Source organism: Rhinopithecus bieti, unplaced genomic scaffold, assembly GCF_001698545.2.
Source record: "Rhinopithecus bieti isolate Rb0 unplaced genomic scaffold, ASM169854v2 scaffold_12667, whole genome shotgun sequence".
In the NCBI taxonomy this organism is placed as follows: Eukaryota; Metazoa; Chordata; class Mammalia; order Primates; family Cercopithecidae; genus Rhinopithecus; species Rhinopithecus bieti.
Window position 1 is genome coordinate 552,320 of NW_016807256.1, and position 6,927 is coordinate 559,246.

Here is a 6,927-nt window from a genome sequence, read left to right on the forward strand (position 1 = left end):
GTCCTCACGGGGAGGCCCACTTCTGGACCAGTCACCTCCCAGGGCAAACAGGACGTGACCGTCTGACTTGGCCACAGGCTGACAAGCCCCTTGAGGCTGTCCTGTCTCAGGATCTGTTTGTGTAGAGAGCCTCAGGGCTGCAGGGCCCAGCCTCCCATGTTACCTGCACTGGGGAGCAAACGATTTTCACATGTACATGAAATGCAGAGACCAGTGTGTGTGTGTGTGTGTGTGTGTGTGTGTGTGTGTATGCATGTATGTGTGTTGGCTGCTCACCCCTCACCCAGCCCCTTAGGGGGTTGCTGAAGGAGAAAGGGCCAGAGCCTTCCAGAATCCTTCGGAACAGCCTACATGCCTGCGTGTGTGCTCCTGGGAGGGGTGTGAAGAGAAGAGGCAACCGCACCTGGAGCCACTATAGATGTGGTGGGGCAGGGGAGCCCGGCATCAGAAATTGCTCAAGTGCTTGGCATGTACACTTGGGTGGAGGTGCGTGGTGTGCAAGGCCATCCCCGTGAGATGCTAGGTGGGCAGCTGGGTTCCTGGGTCTGGAGCTTGGCTAGAAGTCTGGCTGGTAGGGAGCAGGCAGGCCTCGGGGAGGGCGCCCCAGGCTGAGCAGCTGGCTTACTTCCTGGCAGTCCCAGCCTCCCGGGCCTCTTGCCCGCCCCTTGAGGCCCCCGGCTGCCGCCCTTGCTGCCCCAGCCCCGGCCACATTGGCCCTTTGCACGGTGTTGACACACATTCCATCGCCTCTGCTTACCGCCTTGCTTTCCATGTGGGCAGATGCCTGCGGCGATGGCTGTCTGGGCCTGTCCTCTCTCCGGGACCCTACTTCCTGCATGGCGATCTTGCGAATACCTCCCACCCATACTGACTTTGACCCGACCCGGTGGAGGTCTAGGGGGCTGATTCTTGGAGTTTGGGGCACCCCTGTGAGTCCCCGGGCTGAGAGGGCCAACCTCCAGCCCTGGCTGGTGTAGACAAGCGTCCAGGTTCTGAATCCGGGTTTGCTGCCTAGGAGGCCCTGTCCCTACTTAAGGCAGATGGAGATGCCTCTCTCAGGAGGCCCCAGGCCTCGGGGCCACAGTAAGGGGAGTGGAGAGGAGAGAGGGCCGTGTGAGGACCGCCGGCGGGGCCGGTGTGCCCTGTCATCCTCTGTAGGTTGGGCGTGTGTTTGCAATTCTTTACAGTAAAAAACTGAAAACATGCTGGAAGGGAGATTGATCTCCTGACAGGATCACGGACTTGTCAAGGTCGTCTTCACTTGCTCTAGGCATTGTGCTCTTCAGCTGACCGCAGTGCTGCCTCCACCACCAATGTGTCCGCACACTCAGTGCAGGCAATGGTGCACACGGCGGCCCCTGCTCCCCCATTTCTAGGCTTGTGTGGGACCCGCAGCCCAGTGCACATGACTCTTCCTCCTGCAGTGGAAGTGGGGTGCACTCCCAGGGGCCCCCGGCCTAAGGGGCTCACTCCCCAGCCTCCATGAAGGTTGGCCGCTCACGCTGTCTGGAAATGAGCCAAGGACAACGGGAGCCTGCCTTCCCAAGGTCGCCCCAGCCCCCACCAGGTTACTGGACGATGCAGGTGCAAAGGTCCCCCCATCCCCCGCCTCCACGGCCCAGGAAGACTCTGGGCTCAGCCCATTCCCTCGTGTTGGAGTGGCCTGGGCTGCCGCAGCAAATGACCATAAACTGTCTGGCTTCATTCAGCCAACAGGAATTGACTCTCCCAGTTTTGGAGGCCGGAGTCCACAATCGAGCGCTTCCTCTGGGGACTCTGGGGGAGGATCCTTCCGCAGGCTCTGGGGGAGGATCCTTCCGCCTCTTCCAGCTTCTGGGGGCCCCGGGCACTCCCCACCTTTGCCTCCACATGGTCTTCTCTGTGTCTCTCCTGTCTCTTCTAAGGAAACTGTCCTTGGATTTGGGTCCCCCTGGATCCTCTAGGTTGCTCTCATCTCCACATCCTCAATTTAATGACATCTGCAGACATCCTTTTTTTGCATATAAGGCCCTGATCACAGGGCCCGGGTGTTAAGATGTGGATGTATCTTTTGGTGGGGGCACCTACCAGTCACCCCACAACGTGTCAACAGCCCAGGCCCCAGCCACAGCGCCCTGGTGAAGGGACAAGCTTGGGCACCAGGACACACAGCCGAAGGCTACTGGGCACCTCCCTGCCTCTGCTCGGGAAGAGGGGCTCCGAAGCTGTCCCTGCACTAGGCCCCCTGGGGGCCCTGCTCCCTGCAGCCGGAGGTTCCCTGAGCGGTGTCCCCACCCTTCCCCTAAGCCCCGGATGGACGGCTTTCGTCCTGGGAGCACAGGCCTGCTGAGGGATCCTTGCTGCGGGCTAAGTGCTCCTGGCCAGGGCCCAGGGTCTCTGACGAAAAGAAACCCCTGAGCTCTGGTTTCTCAGGGGCCGAGGGGGATCCTAACTCATGCTCAGCTCCCAGCAGCCAGGGCTGGGTGGGCAAGGCTGGGACAGGGGAGCGCTGAGCCCTCAGTATATGAAGGGGACACTGGCATCTGGTAAATGCAGATTCCTAATGTCTCTGTCCTCCAGATCAGGACACTTAAACTCATTGAACCTCCTTTTTCAACTAGATGCACATGTGGGAAAGGCCTCTGCCCCCAGGATCCCGCAGCCAGCTGGGTCAGCTGAGCCAGCCCAAGGCAGAGGAGGGCCCCCCCCCACTCTCCTTCTACCTCCTTCAGACCATGTAGCTCTACAGTTAGCCCTGGGGGAAGGTGCCGCCTTGGCCCCTGCCCTGCCGTGAAGGTGGCCCACAGCCCCCTTAGGCCTGGTCTTCTCCCACTGGCTCAGTCCTCTGGGGGACTCTCTTGCCTCCCATGGACACCTTGGCTTCACCCTGGACCTCCCTGCTGGGCCTCTGGGGGCCTGCTGCTGACCTGTCCCCAGGAGGGAGCTGCCTCTGGCCTGGCAGGTGCCCCCAGCACAGCGGGCAGGACCACAGCTGTGGGACAGCGCCTGCTCCCCTGTGCCCCAGATACCTCGCCTGCCCGTCGTGGACCAGCCTGGGACAAGAGGAGAATGGGAGACCGGAGCTGGGGAGCAGCCAGCCCAGCCAGACTGGGAGGGGGTGGCGAGGACTCAGGGAGGAGAGGGGATCTCCCCACTCCCAGACCCCCACTCTTCCTCCCCAGCCCTTCCTCACCCACCTTCACACTCCAGCTCTTTCTCCTCCCTTGGCTCTGCCAGGGGCTGTCTCACTCCCTGGACTTTTGACCTGCCGGGCAGTGGCCGCTTTGCAAGTGGCTTCCGGGCCATTGCCCGGAGGGGTGGCGTGAGAAGACCGACCATGAGGAAGAGATATGGCTCCAGGGCAGTAAGTAGAAGGCTCTTTCCCCCAGGTACCCCATCTACCCTTCAAAGAGGGGAGGGTACACCAGTCGTTCATTTCAGAGGCTGCCCAGAGCACTCTCTGCTCCCTGCAGGAAATACTGGACCTGTTCATATATTCATTCAGTCATTCATTCAACACATATTGAAGCACCTGTGCTGGTGATAGAAGAGTGGACTCGACCAAGTGGCTGTCCCCATGACTTTGACAACCTAGCTGGGGAGCCGGCAGGTTACCTGAATGAAGGTCAGGTTATTCCAAGCCAGGGTGCACCTGGGCCCAGGCATCCTCTGAGCCCCTCAGCATGAGCATGGCTGTGGCAGGTTCCTGACTCGCCAACCTCTTGTCCCGTGGCACCTGGGGGGTCCTGGGTGGCAGTCCCTGTGCAGCCATGAGACCTCTCTGGGGCCCAGAAACTGTGGCTACTGGGCTTCATGGTGAGCCTGGGCTCCCTAGACCTGTGAGGCGTTAGGGCTCTGGCCAGCCTGCAGCCTTCAGTGGGGTGGGTCTGCACAACGGAACGTCTGGCCCACGGTCTGCAGGCTCCATGTCTCCGTCATGGCCTTCCCTTCCCTCCTTCCTTGCAGTTAACCTACATTTGGTGTCTCCTGGCTTTGCCCTTTGTTTCTCCTGCTCATGGTGCCAGCCTCTGAGAACAGGTTTCTGGGCCATCCCAGTCCCTCCTGCCCCTCCCCCTTGCTTGAAGCCAGAGGTCATGGAGCTAAAGCTCTAGGCTCTGGAGGAGGGTCATGGGAGACAGAGGGAACTGTCTAAAGGGGGTGAAGGAGAAGGGAGTGACACCTGGTTGGGGCGGGTGACTGTCAAGTGGGACCAGGCTTTCCAGAAGTCTGGGTAGGAGGCGCGGTCTTGTGAGCAAGAGGGTGTAGCTGGAGGGGGCTCCAGTCTGCCTGTCCCTCCCCAACCTTGGCTGTGTCCCCAGCTTTCCTCCCAGCCCGGCCTGGTGTTCGCAGTCGGTGAGTTCCTCCTGAGCCAGTTCTGACAGGGACCTGTCCTTCAGGTCAGGGGCTGTTCCATGTGGCTTGGTTCTGTGGGGTCCAGTCTGCCCAGCCAGTGGCCCTGGGGCTTGACTCGTTGGCGGCCCTTGATCCATGGCACCCACCACTCGTGTCCTTCAAGGGGCTTTTTCTCACCAAACGAGTGTCCCATGGTTGCCATAAGAAATGACCATGGACCCTGGGACTTCAAACAGCAGCAATCGATTCCCTCACGCTCTGGAAGCCAGAAGTGTGAGATCTAGGCGTGCGCAGAGCCGAGTCTCTGGGGGGATCCTTCCTGCTTCTTCCAGCTCCTGGGGGCTCCAGGCTTCCTTGGCTCATGGCTGCATCACCCCAATTTCTGCCTCCATCTCCACATGGCCTTCTCCTCTCTGTCTCTCCTGTGTCTCAGAAGGATGCCTGTCATGAGATTTGGCACCCCCTGCCCCCCATCATGTAGACTGAGCTTATCTCGAGAGCCTGACTGTCATCACATCTGCAGATACCCTCTTTCCTAACCGGGTCCCACTCACAGGCTCCAGAACGTGGACACATCTTTTGAGGACCAGCACACCCTGACAGGCACCCCATTTCTGAGGACAGCAGCACGTGGATGCTGACGGGGCAGCTGCTCTCTGCTGAAGTGTGACAGGGCTAAGCCCTGCAGTGGGGACCCCTCCCTCCTCCTGGCCCAGCCGCCAAAGCCACACGCTCTGTCACCCTTGCCTGCTCTGGCTCTGGAGAGCTGAGGGCCCTTCTGGGGGCCCGGATGTGTCTGTGGCTGAGCTCGCATACAGGTTGATGCCTGGGGTGCTCCTGTTTGTGAATGAGAGGAGTGGGCGTTGGAGAGGCCAAGTCCTTGACCTAACCTAGCCAGAGGGGAGAGGCCAGTGTCTTTGCAGAAGGGCTGACCTCAGGAGGGAGCAAACACAGAGGGCAAGGACAGGCCATCTGGAGGGCTGGCAGGAAGCAGAGTGGTGGGGGCGGCGGGTGCAGTGGTGTCAGGGAGCGCTGGGGCCCGAAGGATGTGGGGGCAGGAGTGTGCCAAGACAAAGGTCCACCCACGTCTTGGGGCCTCCTCGAAGGCTTCCATGAGTCCCATCCCCCAAACCTTTGCTGTTCTACCCCTTCCCATCCCCATGCTTGGAAATTATGCGGCCACATAAATGCCGCTCATGGTGGGGCCATGCAAGCTGCATTTTGTTTTCCCAGGAGTTAATCATTGTCCTTTGGGTTTGCTGTTTGCATGTATCACGAACTCAACCCTAGACCCCATCCGTGTGTGGAAATGTTCTCTCAAGATGTCCAAACACAGCCGGCGTTCGAGTGATTTCATCTTGCAGGAACCCTTTCACAGCAGAGCCTCTAACCTCCCCAGGCTGTCGGCCTTGCCCCTGCCCCTGGGCAAAGCTGGCATCCTGGGTGTCCCTCTGCCCTTCCCCCCTCCTATGTAACAGCCCTCAGTTTATGGTCACTTTTCCTTTAAAAATAATGTACTGCTTGTATAAAGTTAAAAACACACATTAAGAAAGAGCTAGACGGGATCTCAGTAGCCTTGACTGTTCCGCGTGACCTTGAGCAGTCATCTCCCCTTGCGGGATCTTGCTCGCATTATCTCTGGAAGGACAGAGTTGGACTGCAGTTATTCACGAATACTTCACGTATTCAACAGACACTTGTTTAGCAGTGACTCTTAAGAAAATGGTTTATCATGGAAAAGTTCGAACATAAACAAAGAGAGAGTTCATGAAACCCTGTGGATCCATCAGCTGGCATCAATAGTTTGCCCATATTTTTCATGTATACTTTTCTTTTTTTTGCTGGAATATTTTTTAACTTGTTCTTTTTAAACCGTTAGATTCACGAGGACTTCGGCGAGAAGTGCCTGGGAAGCTGTGGCCCCTCCCCACAGGTCCCTCTGACATTGGCTACTTGAACGCCCGAGGCATGACCGGAACCCGGACGCGATGTCCATGCTCAGGTGTCTCCTGTGTGCGTGCACTCGTGTATGTACGTCTCTATGCAACTTCATCACTGTGTACATTCATGTAACTGCCAGTGCAATCAAATTACAGAACGGTTTCCTCACCACAAAGCCCCCTGTGCTACCCCTTTATAGATGAGTGTTTTTGTAAGAAACTGCCAACTGTTTTCCCGAGTGGCTGCCCGGTTTGTCATATCCACCAGCAATGGGTGAGCACTGGTGTCTCCACACCCACTCCGACATCTGCTGTGGTTTAGTTCAGCCATGGGATAGGTGTGTGATGGCACTGCACGGTGGTTTTGATTTGCATCTCCCTAATGGCTGGTGATGCTGAGCCTCTTTTCATGTACCTCTTGACGATGGTAAGACTGATCAGGAGATTCAGGTGGTGTCAGCCTGATCTGGCCTTTATAGAATTCTCTAGTATCCCTTTGCCCAGTGTTTTTAGCACCTACATCCATTATTTAGGGTTAAAATGGTGATTTTCGATTCTATAATTATTCCGGCATTTCCTAGTTGGAATTCTGTAACAGAAGAGCTTTCCTTCATTGACTGCTTGGTCACCACAAAAAAAAAAAAAAAAAAAAAAA

The 6,927-nt window shown here is 57.6% G+C and overlaps 1 long non-coding RNA gene across 1 annotated transcript; it reads left to right on the forward strand.

Moving 5' to 3' along the window:
- Positions 1-3,258: 3,258 nt before the first annotated feature.
- LOC108535087 (uncharacterized) lies at positions 3,259-6,490 on the forward strand. The gene is made up of 3 exons (XR_001887128.1): positions 3,259-3,343; positions 3,453-3,604; positions 6,212-6,490. It is a non-coding gene; the product is annotated as an uncharacterized LOC108535087 (long non-coding RNA).
- Positions 6,491-6,927: the final 437 nt, after the last annotated feature.